Here is a 15,508-nt window from a genome sequence, read left to right as displayed (position 1 = left end):
TCTAGGATGGAACCCCAGTATTTAATTTCATCTTTCCTTGTGACAATATTGTCACCCACTGTAACAGTTGGTTTTGCTGAGTTTGTTATTTGATCCGAAGAGAATGGACTCTGTTTTACCCAGGTGTAATGATATGTAATGATGAATGATAGTTTGTTATCAGCGAGCCAGGTGCAGATTCTGCCATGTTCTGAGCTGAGGGTTTTTTCAACATGTAACTTGTTCTTGTCAGAGACCAGCAGGGCTGAGTCGTCCACGAACAGGAACAAGTTGCAGTCACAAGCTGACGAATGAATGAATGAATGAAAACTTTATTTAACAGATTGCAGAATGGGTACAATACAGTACGGCTCAATACACACAATTGTTAAGGGGATGCAGACCTGAGAAAGACGTTTGTCTTGATGTAAACAAGACAAACGTCTTTCTCAGGTCTGCATCCCCTTAAAAAGGTTGGTGACCACTGATCTAGACTATAGTGGCTGTTCTGTATACTTTAATAGGAGCCTAATACTGCTCTTCTAATTTAAGGCTCACAATGACCTGTAACAATGAAATAGTGTTAAAGTTAGAGGTTATATGTAGGATTGTAAGTAACGGTCTAACTGTACACAACTGTTTCCACTGACTGTACATAACTGTTTCCACTAGAGGGCGCTATAGACGGAGTCACTAATGCTACCACCAGGTGGAGAGTATTTAAGGAGATGTCTCCTCCCCCTCTACCTCTTTCCCACCTGCCTCTCACGGAGAGGAGAACTCATGTACTGCTGCCTTGCCATGTAAATAATAAACCACGCCGATTAAAGGCTGAAGGTAGAAACCATGCCTCTTGACCACATTATTTACGCCCCATAGCCAGACTCTGTCAACAAATAGTATAGGCATATTATACATTTCCTGAATCCTTATGGTCCTGAGAGTGTTGTAGATATTGTATTTTGTGTCTCTGTTGCTCCTAGATGACACAAGGATAAAAGATAGTATATCATTTAGGCAAAAATCGTGTAAAAATGTGTGTTGTTGACTGTTCAAAGAGCTCCAGTGACCTCTATATTGGTCAGAAAGATTTATTGTGATGTTTCTTCTTGACTTGTTTAACATAAAAAGATGAACACGCCATAACATAAAGACGGCAGTAACAAAGTCAGTCTCTACAACCCTGTCCTCCTTGTGCTGTATGTGTGCTATTGTGACTGTAGGCCTTTAACAGGCATCTACCGTTCACCTCTGTGACCCTTGTGTTGATGGGTTGAGAGTCTGCGGTGGTTAGACACTGCCATCTAGTGGTCATAACGCCCCTCTGCGCTGCCTGCTTTCTGTCAGTTCTATTATTCTCATCAATCGATTGTCTCTCTGTCACTCTCTCTCTCTCTTCCTCTCTTTCTCTCTCTCCTCTTTCTCTCGCTCAGTCTCTCTCCCTCTTTTTCTCTCTCTCTCAGTCGCTCTCTTTCTCTTGCTTAGTCTCTCTCCTCTTTCTCTCGCTTAGTCAGTGTACCCAACCCCCCCCACCCAACCTCCTACAATGTACAGTTTCTACGTCAAATGTATATACTCCCCTTTCTTGACTCCTTCTGTATCACAAACAGTACTGTATTTGCAAATCTGGTATGTCATAAATGTATAGATGTAGCAGTACTGACTATCTGTCATGTATGGCCCCTGTAAATATCCTAACCCAATCATTCCAACCCCCTCCAATGTACAGTCATTTACCTAGTATGGTTTTGTCAATAGTTCAATGTACAATTGTGTTTGTTTGTACAGTGTCTCCCCCCCCCCCCCCTCAATGTACAGTGTTACTTGTTTATACAGTGTGCCCCCCGCCCCCCCCCCCCCCCCAACCACCTCCAATGTAAATTACCCAGTATGGTTGTCAATATCCCAATGTACCCAACCCCCCCCACCCAACCTCCAATGTACAGTTTCTACGTCAAATGTATATACTCCCTTTTCTTGACTCCTTCTGTATCACAAACAGTACTGTATTTGCAAATCTGGTATGTCATAAATGTATAGATGTAGCAGTACTGACTATCAGCTACTAGGACAGAGCGGTTTAGGCTCAGCTTCTTCCCCCAGGCCATCAGAGCCATGAACGGTGTACGTTGAGTGCTCAGAACATTGGACTGTCCACACACAAGCACACATGAACACACACACGACACGCACACTGTGCACGCTCACACACGAGCAGCCACTTAACACTTTAACATGAGCGGGCACACACTCATGTCGCACACACGCACACTTATGGCCAAAGGAAAGGTCACTTTAAATTAGAGTAACAGGAACAGTGTATTGCACTACCAAAGCTAACTAGCATGTCACACATGCGCTGTAAATAACTATGTACAGATACCGAGATGTCACTCCATGTTACCTGCTATCTGTTACTGCACAATGTTGTTTCTTCTTTTGATTCTATTATATGTACCACTGTATTGCACATCGTTGCGGGCAAGACCACCCGCATTTCATTGTATACCTGTATGCCGTGACAATTAAAACTCTTGACTTGACTTGACTTATCTGTATGTCATGTATGTCATATATGTCTATATGAATTGAAAATGGGGGACCCTGATGGAAACAAGACAAACGTCTTTCTCAGGTCTGCATCCCCTTAACAATTGTATGTATTGAGCCGTACTGTATTGTACCCATTCTGCAATCTGTTAAATAAAGTTTTCATTCATTCATTCATTCATGTCATATATGTCCTGATGAATTGAAAATGGGGGACCCTGGTGGAAACAAGACGAAAGTCTTTCTCTGGTCTGCATCCCCTTAACAATTGTGTGTATTGAGCTGTACTGTATTGTACCCATTCTGCAATCTGTTAATAAAGTTTTCAATCAATCAATCAAGTCTCTATCTCTCTTCCTCTTTCTCTCGCTCAGTCTCCCTCTCCCTCCCTCTCCCCCCCCCCCTCTCTCTCCCCACTTGACATCTCTCTCTTTCTCCCCGTCCCTCCCGCCCGCGTGTCTCCGCTGGTGAATATAATATAGGAGGGTAGCGTCGTGTCCTCGGGCTAGAGACCAGCGCAGCAGAAAGACCAATTAATTAACAACACTAATAACCCCTTCCCTGCTGGGAGAGGCCACTTTCCTCCTCATCCATTATTAATGTCCTCCAATATGATCGTTAGCCAGGTGGTGTGTGTGTGTGGGTGTGTGTGTGTGTGTAGTTTGTGTCTGTAGTGTATGCGTGTAGTAGTGTGTGTGTGTGTGTGTAGTTTGTGTCTGTAGTGTATGCGTGTAGTAGTGTGTGTGTGTGTGTGTGTGTAGTTTGTGTCTGTAGTGTATGCGTGTAGTAGTGTGTGTGTGTGTGTGTGTGTGTTGGGGGGGTTCACTTATTAAGACCTGGCTGAGTGGACCCTTGGGTGGCTGTGGGGGGGGGGTATCAAGTGAAGGGTTAATGGGAATTCCTCTCCCCCATGCCTAATTCATAGCGCAAGGTATGAACATGGTGTGCATTGTCTGTACATTACTTGCCGATTTAGCTGCTAATTTTAGAAACCCTTTTGGAACAAGAAGACCGCTCCCGGCGCTGCCGTATATGTTTATCAGATCAGCGGTTCTCAAAATGGGGTTCGGGGGCCCTCCGGGGTCCTTGAGGGGGTTCCAGTTTAATTTCACAATTATTTCATTGATTAGAAGATGTGCCCCAGGGAGAGAATGTAGGAGAATGTCTGATGGCAGGGTTCAGTCTCTCCTCTGTTATCTTCCCAGGTTGTTATGGCTCTGATATGTTATACAAACTGTGGGTCCATTGTGTGTTATATCCAAGATTGAACTGGCCTCCCATATTGCATTTCAAACCTTTATTTATACTCAAAAGGCAACTGAGGTTTCCCTCATTTACAGTCACGTCATGAGTGTACTTAGAGTTACGCAAAACATACAGAGTTAAGCAAAAAAAGGCATATAAAATCACACAGAAGATACAATCATAACAATAAGACAAGTAAGGATAACAATCAATTAAAACATGTACAACTTGATTGACAAACGGGAGAATCTCAAGCTTTAAGCACTGTTAGTTCATTCCATGAGCTAGAGGGGCATCATAGCAACATGCAGATTTACCCTGTTCAGAGCAAACTCAGGGGACCTTAAGGACCAGCCAGTCACTAGAACGGGTTCCATAGGTTCCAACATTCCATTACAATAATGATGTAGTCAGTGGCGGCTCGTGAATTCTTCACGGGGGGCGGAATTAATAGTATCCCCCTCTATCTCTCCTTCTCTCTCTTTCTCTCTCTCACACACAGCGCGACGTGGAATCGATTCGTTACACAATCAGACCTAGTATGTGTAGTAGTATATATGTAAACAAGACAAACGTCTTTCTCTGGTCTGCATCCCCTTAACAATTGTGTGTATTGAGCCGTACTGTATTGTACCCATTCTGTAATCTGTTAAATAAAGTTTTCATTCAGAGAGAGAGAGAGAGAGAGAGAGAGAGAGAGAGAGAGAGAGAGAGAGAGAGAGAGAGAGAGAGAGAGAGAGAGAGAGAGAATCACGGAATCACGTTAGTTAGTTAGAGAGAGAGAGAGAGAGAGAGAGAGAGAGAGAGAGAGAGAGAGAGAGAGAGAGAGAGAGAGAGAGAGAGAGAATCACGGAATCACGTTAGTTAGTTTAGCATTAGCTGAGTGGCTAACAGCGGCTAACGTTAGCTGAGTGGCTAAGAGAGAGAGAGAGAGAGACTGCATCACAACACATGAACACACAGCATCGAACATCCTGCAAACTGTCCACTTCTAAACAAAACCGAGAAATGCGGCTACGGAAAAGTACTGTCGTCGCCGCGTCGGCCAATCAGAGAGCGTCTCCGAGAAATGCGGCTACGGAAAATACTTAAAATGAGTAAATATTATTCATTTTAAACATGTTTATATTATTTATAGGGCTATAAAACAAAAAACAAACAAAAAATATTTCTTGTTCTACTCTCTTTTAACCAGGGTTAACCAGGGGGGGGGGCGGCGCCCGAGCGCCCCTAGTGGCCAGCCGCCACTGGATGTAGTATAACTTATCTATAGTACATGTCCAAAGTTGATACAACAATACCACAGAACACAGCCATTTGGCACCAATGCATTCGCACACGCAGGAGAGTCTTCTTCTTTCACCAGAGAAAAAAAACATATATCCTCAGAAATATCCCTCACGTCATATAGTTATTTCCAGAATTTCATTGGCTATACAAATGGTCACTCATTTTCACCATCAGAGGTTCAAGTTCAAGTTTCTTTATTAGTTGTCATACAGAAGTACAGAATACTTTTATACAAAATGCTTCTTTCTGTTACGCTCCAGAGACTGTGCTAGACAAAAGGATAAGTATAAAATAAAATAAGTATAGCAAGTATAAAATAGAAGTCACGTACGTACGTAGACACAAGTGTTCAGTATGTACATATGTACAATGTTCAATGCAGAGTAGAAGTAACTGAGTTACCATACAATATACTATACAATATACTAATTACAATATACTATATAGTGCAAAGCAGAAATGGAATGAGGTACAATTTAGGTACAATTTACAGTAAGGTGTACTGAGGTATGGGTTGTAGGTGAAATGGCGGCCATTTTAGCATTCAACCGATGTGTTGGTTTATTTGTTTATTTGTTTATTTATGGATCCCCATTAGTCTACAGTACACCCATGGGTGAAAGACTATTCTTCCTGGGGTCCTAACACACAACCTACAACATTACAGTACATTACATTACAGTAACAAAAAAAACAATAAAAACACCTTAGCCTAGCCTAAGCACATTTTCAACATCTTCAAAATATCACACACAAAAAACACAATGGATCCAACTACAAATACAATACTAACTAACTAAACTAACAATATTAACTAAATAAATCAGTAACTCAACTGTATTTCACCATTCATAACAGCATCCTTCAACTTTTTCTTAAAAATACATTTGTTGCTGATCATCATTATCTTCGCAGGTATACAATTCCAGTTTACAGCAGCTCTATACATCACGGTTCTCTTAAGTGCATTTGTTCCTGGTATAGAGGTCGAGTAAAATGAAGACGGTTGAAAGACAATCACACAGCGTGACGGCGACAGACGAGGGCAAATGTGCTGCGATGTGCAACGGCCGTCGGAACGTTATAACACAGGATTCTTTTTTCACCTGGTGAAGACTATGACCTCATGTTTTGACCTCTCACTCAGTCACCTGATGAAGACTATGTTTTGACCTCTCACTCGGTCACCTGATGAAGACTATGTTTTGACCTCTCACTCGGTCACCTGATGAAGACTATGTTTTGACCTCTCACTCGGTCACCTGATGAAGACTATGTTTTGACCTCTCACTCGGTCACCTGATGAAGACTCACTTGGATTCGAACCCAAACCCCCTGCATGGGAAGCCCAAAATGTAGCGGTCAGACCGCAGTAAGGCACGACTCTTAATTACAGGACAGTGGCTGCGTCTTAATTAGAGGACTGAGGGTGCCTTTTAATTAGAGGACAGGGAACAGTTGTTAAGGTGGAATCAGGAAAAGGTTCATGTTTCTGGGCAACATGTAGTGCATTTGGTAATTAACCACCTTAACAAACGTTACCCAAAGTAGTAATAGCGACTGAACAAACTACTGAGATTTGAATGTAGTCAAACTACTACCCCGCTACAGTACAGTACACACTCTTCAAATGTGAATGAGTTTGGATAGGTTTAATGTTTTAATGTTTCATCAACTGATCAATAGTCTGTTCACTATTTTTTACTCCAACTATATGCACTTCCTGCCAATTTCATGCACTTCTATGCAAATGTTATGCCTATTTTTAACTATTTCATTGCACTGCTCCTAACTATTTCATTGCACTGCTCTATATTATCTGTATGTATATTACTGTATGTCTATTTTATCGGTGACAATCAAACCGTAAAAACAAAGAGGCCTAAGACCTCAGACCTATGAGGTGTTAGATCCTAATATGAAAAAGTGATTTAATGTTCTATGCTTCCTAATTTTACATCTGCACTTTGTGATTTACTGCAATGTCCTATGCTTATTTGATGCCTAATTTTTTATTTTTTTTACTGCTGTTGTTATGGTTTGTAACCGACCCCAATCGCACAACACAAGACAGGTATGAGAGTAAGCCAAAACAGGGCAAATATTTATTATTGAACAAAAAGCGGCACAGTCCCTTTAAGGGAGAACACAAAAACACTAGAGTCAAGGAAATATGGAAAATGCGGCACTGTGCCTTTAAGAGGCGAACAGGCTAAGGGACTAAGGCTACCCAGGGCTAAGGGCCAGGGCTAAGTGTCAGGACCAGGACCAGGGGCACTGGAGAGGGGGACAGGGACAGAGGCCCGGAGAGGCGGGCTGGAGACAGGGACAGAGAACAGGGTTAAGGCCTTGGACAGGGCGAGGGCCAGAGCTGCTTACAGGGATGAGGACAGGGTTCCGACGGCGGAGGCCTGGCACGGGGACAGGGGCCCAACAGCGGAGGCCTGGCACGGGGACAGGGGCCCGACAGCGGGGGCCTGGCACGGGGACAGGGGCCCGACAGCGGGGGCCTGGCACGGGGACAGGGGCCCGACAGCGGGGGCCGGGCACGGAGACAGGGGCCCGACAGCGGGGGCCGGGCACGGAGATCCTCCTCCTCCTCCTCGGATGCTGCAGACGGGCAGCGCAGAACACAGGGGGTCCCAGGAGACCGGGGCGAGAACACGCCATCCTCCCGTGGAAATAGGGAGCGATGACGAGTCTGGGTCTGAGGGGAACGGGATGAGCACACGCCATCCTCCCGTGGAATACTAGGGAGCGACGACGAGCCTCACCCCAGGAACGAGGAACACGAAGAGACGCCTTCCTCCCGTGGAATCGGGAGCGATGGCGAGCCGCCTTGACGTCTGGAGTGGGAACACTGGAAAACCTCCCGTAGAGAATTAGAGAGCGTAGACGGCGTCCCACTCCAGGCAAACGGCGACAGGTGGTGATGGCTGGGCCGTCGTCTCACGCCGGAGACGCGGCAGGTGATGGTGACGTACAGAATGGTAACGTACAGAACTCCATGAACACAGAACGACCCGACCAGGACTGGAAGGGAGGTCCAGGTATATAAAGCCCTCTGGGGCGCTAATCACAAACTATGACAGCTGCGTGAAGGTAGTCCAAGGGTGGGGGCTGGTGAAGGAGAGTAGACAGGGAAAAGCTCAGGGAACAGGCGAATCCTCACAGCTGTGAAGCACTTTGGGCTGCGATTCTTGTATGAAAGGTGCTATACAAATAAAGTTGATTATTATTATTATTATTATTATTATTATTATTATTATTATTATTATTATTATTATTATTATTATTATTATTATTATTATTATTATTATTATTATTATTATTATTATTATTATTATTATTATTATTATTATTATTATTATTATTATTATTATTATTATTATTATTATTATTATTATTATTATTATTATTATTATTATTATTATTATTATTATTATTATTATTATTATTATTATTATTATTATTATTATTATTATTATTATTATGTTGTTAACTGTTGCCCAACATCTGCACTACGACACGGCTTGGAACAGCAAATAACCATGTTCACACGCCAGCCATTTAGCTCTCATGTCATGAGAGCAGGGTGGACAGAAACCCCAACCTGAGTCATGAGCAAAATGGCCACTGTGTGAATTATGGTCAATAATAATAATAATTCATTTATTTTGTATAGCGCTTTTCAAAGACCCAAAGTCGCTGGAGTCAAAGTCAATGCACATGCACAATGTACCATACTGCTCAATTGCACAGCCTTGCTACATATTCTATTCCACTGTATTTCTATTCTAATTTAGTGTATTCTACTACATCCTGTACAATTGCATAGCCCTGCTACATATTCTATTCCACTGTATCTTTATTCTAATTTAGTGTATATATTATACTACATACTACAAGAGAATAAGCAAAGACTCTAGTCACCCAAACAACTGCCTCTTTGAACTGCTGCGGTCAGGCAAGCGCTACCGGAGTCTCAGTACAGAGAGACTCTCAGAAGGAGCTTCTATCCCCAGGCCATCAGGATGCTCAACGACAATGACACTATGTAACAACCCATCATCTACACTCACTGCACACACATCCACATGTACACTCTCACTTTAAACAAACACTCACCTTATCACTCACTGTTTTGTACCTCATCTCATTTCTGCATTGTACCTCACTGTTACTCATTTGACTCTGTATTGTATATTTGTATATTGACTGAACATTCCCTTACTTACTTTTTACTTACTTCTTAATTACTTTTTTTACTGTATGAAGCACACTCTCAGGGGCTCATACAGAAACAAGCATTTCATCATAAGGTATTCTGTATTTTGTTGTGACAAATAATAAACAAACTTGAACTTGATCCTGTACAATTGCACAGCCCTGCTACATATTCTATTGCACTGTATTTTATTGTAATTTAGTGTACTCTTCTATTCTATTGTACTTTTATTTACATTTTATTTATACATTCCATTTTATTTTATTCTACTTTAATTGTCTGTTAATGTTGCACCAAATGACCAAAACAAAAATACACAAGCTGTCCTACTGTTTTTACCACGGTTCTTTGTGAAGTGTGCATTTGTAAATGTTGGGAATATGCTGTTTATTAGATTCTCTGATGATATCTCTGACCCCGTGATGGCCGTGCAGTTGTTTCCGAGCTGTTTTATTGAGCTGCAGAGAACCAGCTTGCATGAAATAAAATATTCATGATCTCTGCAAATATCATAATGCAATAATAATACAACTGAAAAAGTTTAGCGCTCTTGCCTCTGATATTATTGTGCCTGTGTTGTGCTGTTGCCCCTATGGTGTCTCATTAATAAGCTGTCGAGCATATATATATATATATATATATATATTATATATAATATATATATATATATATATATATATATATATATATATATATTATATATATACTAAGAATACAAATACAAATGCATGGCGCCTCCGCCGTCGGTGAGTGAATGTGTGAGTGAATGGGTCAAATGTGAGGAACAAATTGTAAAGCGCTTTGGATAAAAGCTCTATATAAAATGCACCATTTACCATTTTTTTATATAGATGATTAAATTCTCTGGATGTTATATTCTTGACCCCATGGTGGTCGCGGCAGGACGTCTTATTAAGCTGAAGAGAACCAGCTTGCTAATAAAATATTCATTATCTTTATTTGGAGAATAGCTTTTCAGGATGATTTAACGTCCTCCGTCTTGCGAATGACAAGGATGATTTAATGTCCTCTTGTGATGAATGCCTCAGACACGTCTTCTTCAGCTGAAGGGTATGAGCTCATTAGGATGGAAATATTCCTGTTTATTTCAGGAATCTTTCAATACAACACGTTCGTCTTGTGCCGTTGTAATGTCTGTGAGGTTGTGCCGTCGTCTCTTTGATGTCTCGTTGAGCAGCAGCCTGTTAAGGTTGAAATATTCATTGTGTTTTTTTAAAGTTTTATGTGAATATGAACCTCTCATGAAAATAAACTCACGTTGCCCCTGTGATATCTCCTTGAGCTGAATTGGACTGTTAAGGGTAAAACATTTCAGGAAAAGGGAATATCCTCACATAAACCAAATGCTTTTAGTGTTATCATCGCTATCATTGACTCCCTTGTGTCTTAATGAACAGGCAGATATCATCTTTAAAGGGGCACTTCACCAAAAAGTCACAGCAATTTATTTTCCACATCATTTCGGGGTGGGGGGGGGGGGGCGCCAGCGGCTCAGGAGGTAGAGCTGTTGTCTGGTAATCGGATCGGTTCCCGGTTCGATTCCGGCTCCTTCCGGGCAACATGTTGAAGTGTCCTTGAGCAAGACACTTAACCCCCAACTGCTTCCGATGAGCAGGTTGGCACCTTGCATGGCTGCCTCCACCACCGGTGTGTGAGTGAATGGGTGAATACTGAATATGAGGCATAAGTAGTGATAGGTAGTATACATAAAGTACCTATCTATCTATCTATCTATCTATCTATCTATCTATCTATCTATCTATCTATCTATCTATCTATCTATCTATCTATCTATCTATCTATCTATCTATCTATCTATCTATCTATCTATCTATCTATCTATCTATCTATCTATCTATCTATCTATCTATCTATCTATCTATCTATCTATCTATCTATCTATCTATCTATCTATCTATCTATCTATCTATCTATCTATCTATCTATCTATCTATCTATCTATCTATCTATCTATCTATCTATCTATCTATCTATCTATCTATCTATCTATCTATCTATCTATCTATCTATCTATCTATCTATCTATCTATCTATCTATCTATCTATCTATCTACTATCTATCTATCTATCTATCTATCTATCTATCTATCTATCTATCTATCTATCTATCTATCTATCTATCTATCTATCTATCTATCTATCTATCTATCTATCTATCTATCTATCTATCTATCTATCTATCTATCTATCTATCTATCTATCTATCTATCTATCTATCTATCTATCTATCTATCTATCTATCTATCTATCTATCTATCTATCTATCTATCTATCTATCTATCTATCTATCTATCTATCTATCTATCTATCTATCTATCTATCTATCTATCTATCTATCTATCTATCTATCTATCTATCTATCTATCTATCTATCTATCTATCTATCTATCTATCTATCTATCTATCTATCTATCTATCTATCTATCTATCTATCTATCTATCTATCTATCTATCTATCTATCTATCTATCTATCTATCTATCTATCTATCTATCTATCTATCTATCTATCTATCTATCTATCTATCTATCTATCTATCTATCTATCTATCTATCTATCTATCTATCTATCTATCTATCTATCTATCTATCTATCTATCTATCTATCTATCTATCTATCTATCTATCTATCTATCTATCTATCTATCTATCTATCTATCTATCTATCTATCTATCTATCTATCTATCTATCTATCTATCTATCTATCTATCTATCATGCAGTCCCTTTACCCTATCCCAAGGCTCTAAACCTTTCTGCACACATTCACCTATTTTGAATGTGTATTTATGGCCATCAGTGATGTTGTCACACTGATGGGGGACCCTGATGTAAACAAGACACACGTCTTTCTCTGGTCTGCATCCCCTTAACAATTGTGTGTATTGAGCCGTACTGTATTGTACCCATTCTGCAATCTGTTAAATAAAGTTTTTCATTCATTCATTCACACTGAATACTTTTGCGGGGGCCCACATGTGGGCCCTTTTTACAACGATTTGCCCACCGGCATTTTGTAATACAATATATATATCGAATTGAATGCTTATTTGTTGCCTGTCGATAGCGACAGAATCCGACAAAATCCGTTCAGCGGTTCTCGAGTTACATGCCGGTATTTGAGGCTTGTGCAAAGTACACGGTATTGCGCAAAATACCACTCCCGACTCTTGGGGCTCTAGTTCCTTCAATCTAGATCCGATCTCGAAAATTATTGTGGAGGGTTGTAGCCGATGGGTGTGGCTTTCCAATGATACCCCACCTGGGGATGTATGAATCAGGGATCTAGGTGAAAAACCAACGAGCGAAAACAGGAAGAGAAAAACAGCCGAATGAGAAAACTCAGTTTTTCTTTTGTACACAGTTTACCAAAATGACTCCTAATCACTCATTTCTGAATGGATCTTTATGAAATGTGGACATGTACTACATACGGCTTCAGGCTATGGGTCCGTATGGATTTGTCAGCCATACCACCTTCTGGGGAAATACTACCTCTGGACTACTAACTACTACAGAAAAACTTGAGTAACAAGTTTTTCTACAACTCAAGTTCAGACCTATGTCACTCTATTACGTTAGCACTAAAATTGAATTTTCTTTCTGGAATCAAAAACCTCAGAATGTCATCTTTCAAGAGAGACCAGGCTCATGCATGTGCTATAAGTATAAAGTATGTTGTTTTGGTTTGCAAAAAAAGTATGCAGTCCTCAAAAACGAAAACTAAAATGGCTGGGAGACTCATTGCAGGTTTACAGCTCAATGAAATGATGGAAAAATTGCAACCCCTATTGCTACTATGCCTATACTACTAGCTGCTATGCTACTATGCCTATACTATCTACTATGTACTATGTACTATGCTACTATGTCTATACTATCTACTATGCTACTATGCATATACTACTACCTACTATGTACTATGCTACTATGTCTATACTACTAACTACTATGTACTATGCTACTATGTATATACTACTATACTATGTACTATGCTACTATGCCTATACTACTATCTACTATGTATGTTAATATGCCTATACTACTACCATGTACTATGCTACTATGTATATACTACTATCTACTATGTACTATGATAATATGTCTATACTATCTACTATGTACTATGCTACTATGCCTATACCACTACCTACTATGCTACTGTGTCTATACTACTACCTACTATGTACTATGATAATATGTCTATACTACTACCTACTATGCTAATATTTCTATACTACTATCTACTATGCTAATATGTCTATACTACTGCCTACTATGCTAATATGTCTTTCTACTATCTACTATGTACTATATGCTACTATGCCTATACTACTACCTACCTACTATGCTAATTATGTCTATACTACTGTAGCGTTTCCGCTATTGACGACTCACCGACTCGGTTGTTGTTTCTCACTTATCAGTTTATTCAACGTCTCAGGTATGGGTCTCAAGTACAAAGACTCGGTGCATCATCTCGGCTTGCATTCCCATACCCCAAGAGAGCGCACTCCAGGTGTACCACCCTCTTATACCCTCAGCCATTGCCCCCTCCCCTCTACCAACCCCGGGCTTGCGTGACCAATAGCGTAACCTGCCAGCCCCAGGTTAGTAGAGTGCAGAGTGACAGCTCGCTGACCAATCACCTCAATCCCAGGGTCGTTACACTACTATCTACTATGTACTATGCTACTGTGCCTATACCAGAGGCGTATTTAGACCACTATCACTAGGGCACGTGCCCTAGTGATGATCATCTGTGCCCCAGTGATGACATTTTTTTTTTTTTTTTTTTTTTTTTTAACAAATGTTTTTTATTTTCCCTTTTTTAACATGATCAAATGATCATTTAACATGATCAAATAATTATTATAATATTTTTTACTTCGCTTTGAAATATTATAGTGAAATATTTTGCACTGCATTTATCTTGTTGAAATCCTCCAACAGGCTCTTTTTTGTAAGTTGACTGGTTTGCACACCAATAATACAGTGCAATAATAGAATAGTAGAATAGATAGTAAAATTATGCAATAGAATGGCCAGAGTAAAATAGTGCTACAGTACAATCAACAGCGGGGTGTATTAGAAGGCTATGGTGAAGAGGTACGTTTTTAGCTTATTTCTGAAAATATTAAGAGATCTAGCTTCCCTAATGTCCATAGGTAGTGTGTTCCATAACTTTGGTGCATAGTTAGCAAAGGCTGCATCCCTGATTTTCTTTAGACTGTGGCTTGGAACCTTCAATAGACCAGTAGTAGATGATCACTTACTTGTAACTTCGGGTTTGATCCAAGGAGTAAGTTGCCCCATATTGCTCTGTAACATTTCTCTTTTTGTTATAGGACCGACTAGTAGGATTTCAGTTTTGCCCTCATTTAATTTTAGGAAGTTGTTCGTCATCCATTTGTTTATTGCTAAGAGACAGGCGGAAATGGAGTTTATAGCTGTGTGATCATTTGGTTCAGCGGAGATGTACAATTGTGTGTCATCTGCGTAACTATGGAAACATACATTGTGCTTTCTAATGATGTCTCCTCAATGTTCAATGTTCAATGCAATGTTCAATGCAAGTAAAGCACTTTAAACTTTAAGTATGACTAAATGCTTTATTGACTATATATATAGTAACTGTTCCAAAATGCATAGATTTCTATGTATTTTAGGGGTTTGGGTGGCTAGCTCTTTTTAATTAATATAAATGTCAGATTGTTTTATTTATTTCATAGATTTCTATGCATTTCAGGAGTTTGGGGGGCTGGCTCCCCAAAATAATTAAATAACATAACCCTAACCTAACCATAAAACCGAAATAAAGTTAAAAAAAAATAGTTACAAAATCCACCCATTTTCGCCCACAAACCGGCCAAAACCGGCCAAATTTTTTCCGCGGTCGCGCTACGCGCTCCCGCTTCGTAGTTGTTGGTGCCCTTCTGTGCCCTACTGAAGTGCTGGGTCTAGATACGCCCCTGGCCTATACTACTAGTTATTATGCTAATATGCCTATGTAACGGTTGTGACAACGTCACCTCAAACTTTGATGCCCCGAGTGGGAGTCGAACCCCGGTCTCCCACACTGCAGGCTGCAACACAGACCGCTATACCAAGAGGTGAATTCACTTCTAAGTAATGGGTTTATGAGTCTTTTGAGGATGTGAGAGTTTAACCCATAGC

Source organism: Notolepis coatsorum, assembly GCF_963971535.1.
Source record: "Notolepis coatsorum genome assembly, contig: SCAFFOLD_1041, whole genome shotgun sequence".
In the NCBI taxonomy this organism is placed as follows: Eukaryota; Metazoa; Chordata; class Actinopteri; order Aulopiformes; family Paralepididae; genus Notolepis; species Notolepis coatsorum.
The sequence above is the reverse complement of the archived record's forward strand: the minus strand, read 5'-3'. Positions refer to the sequence as shown.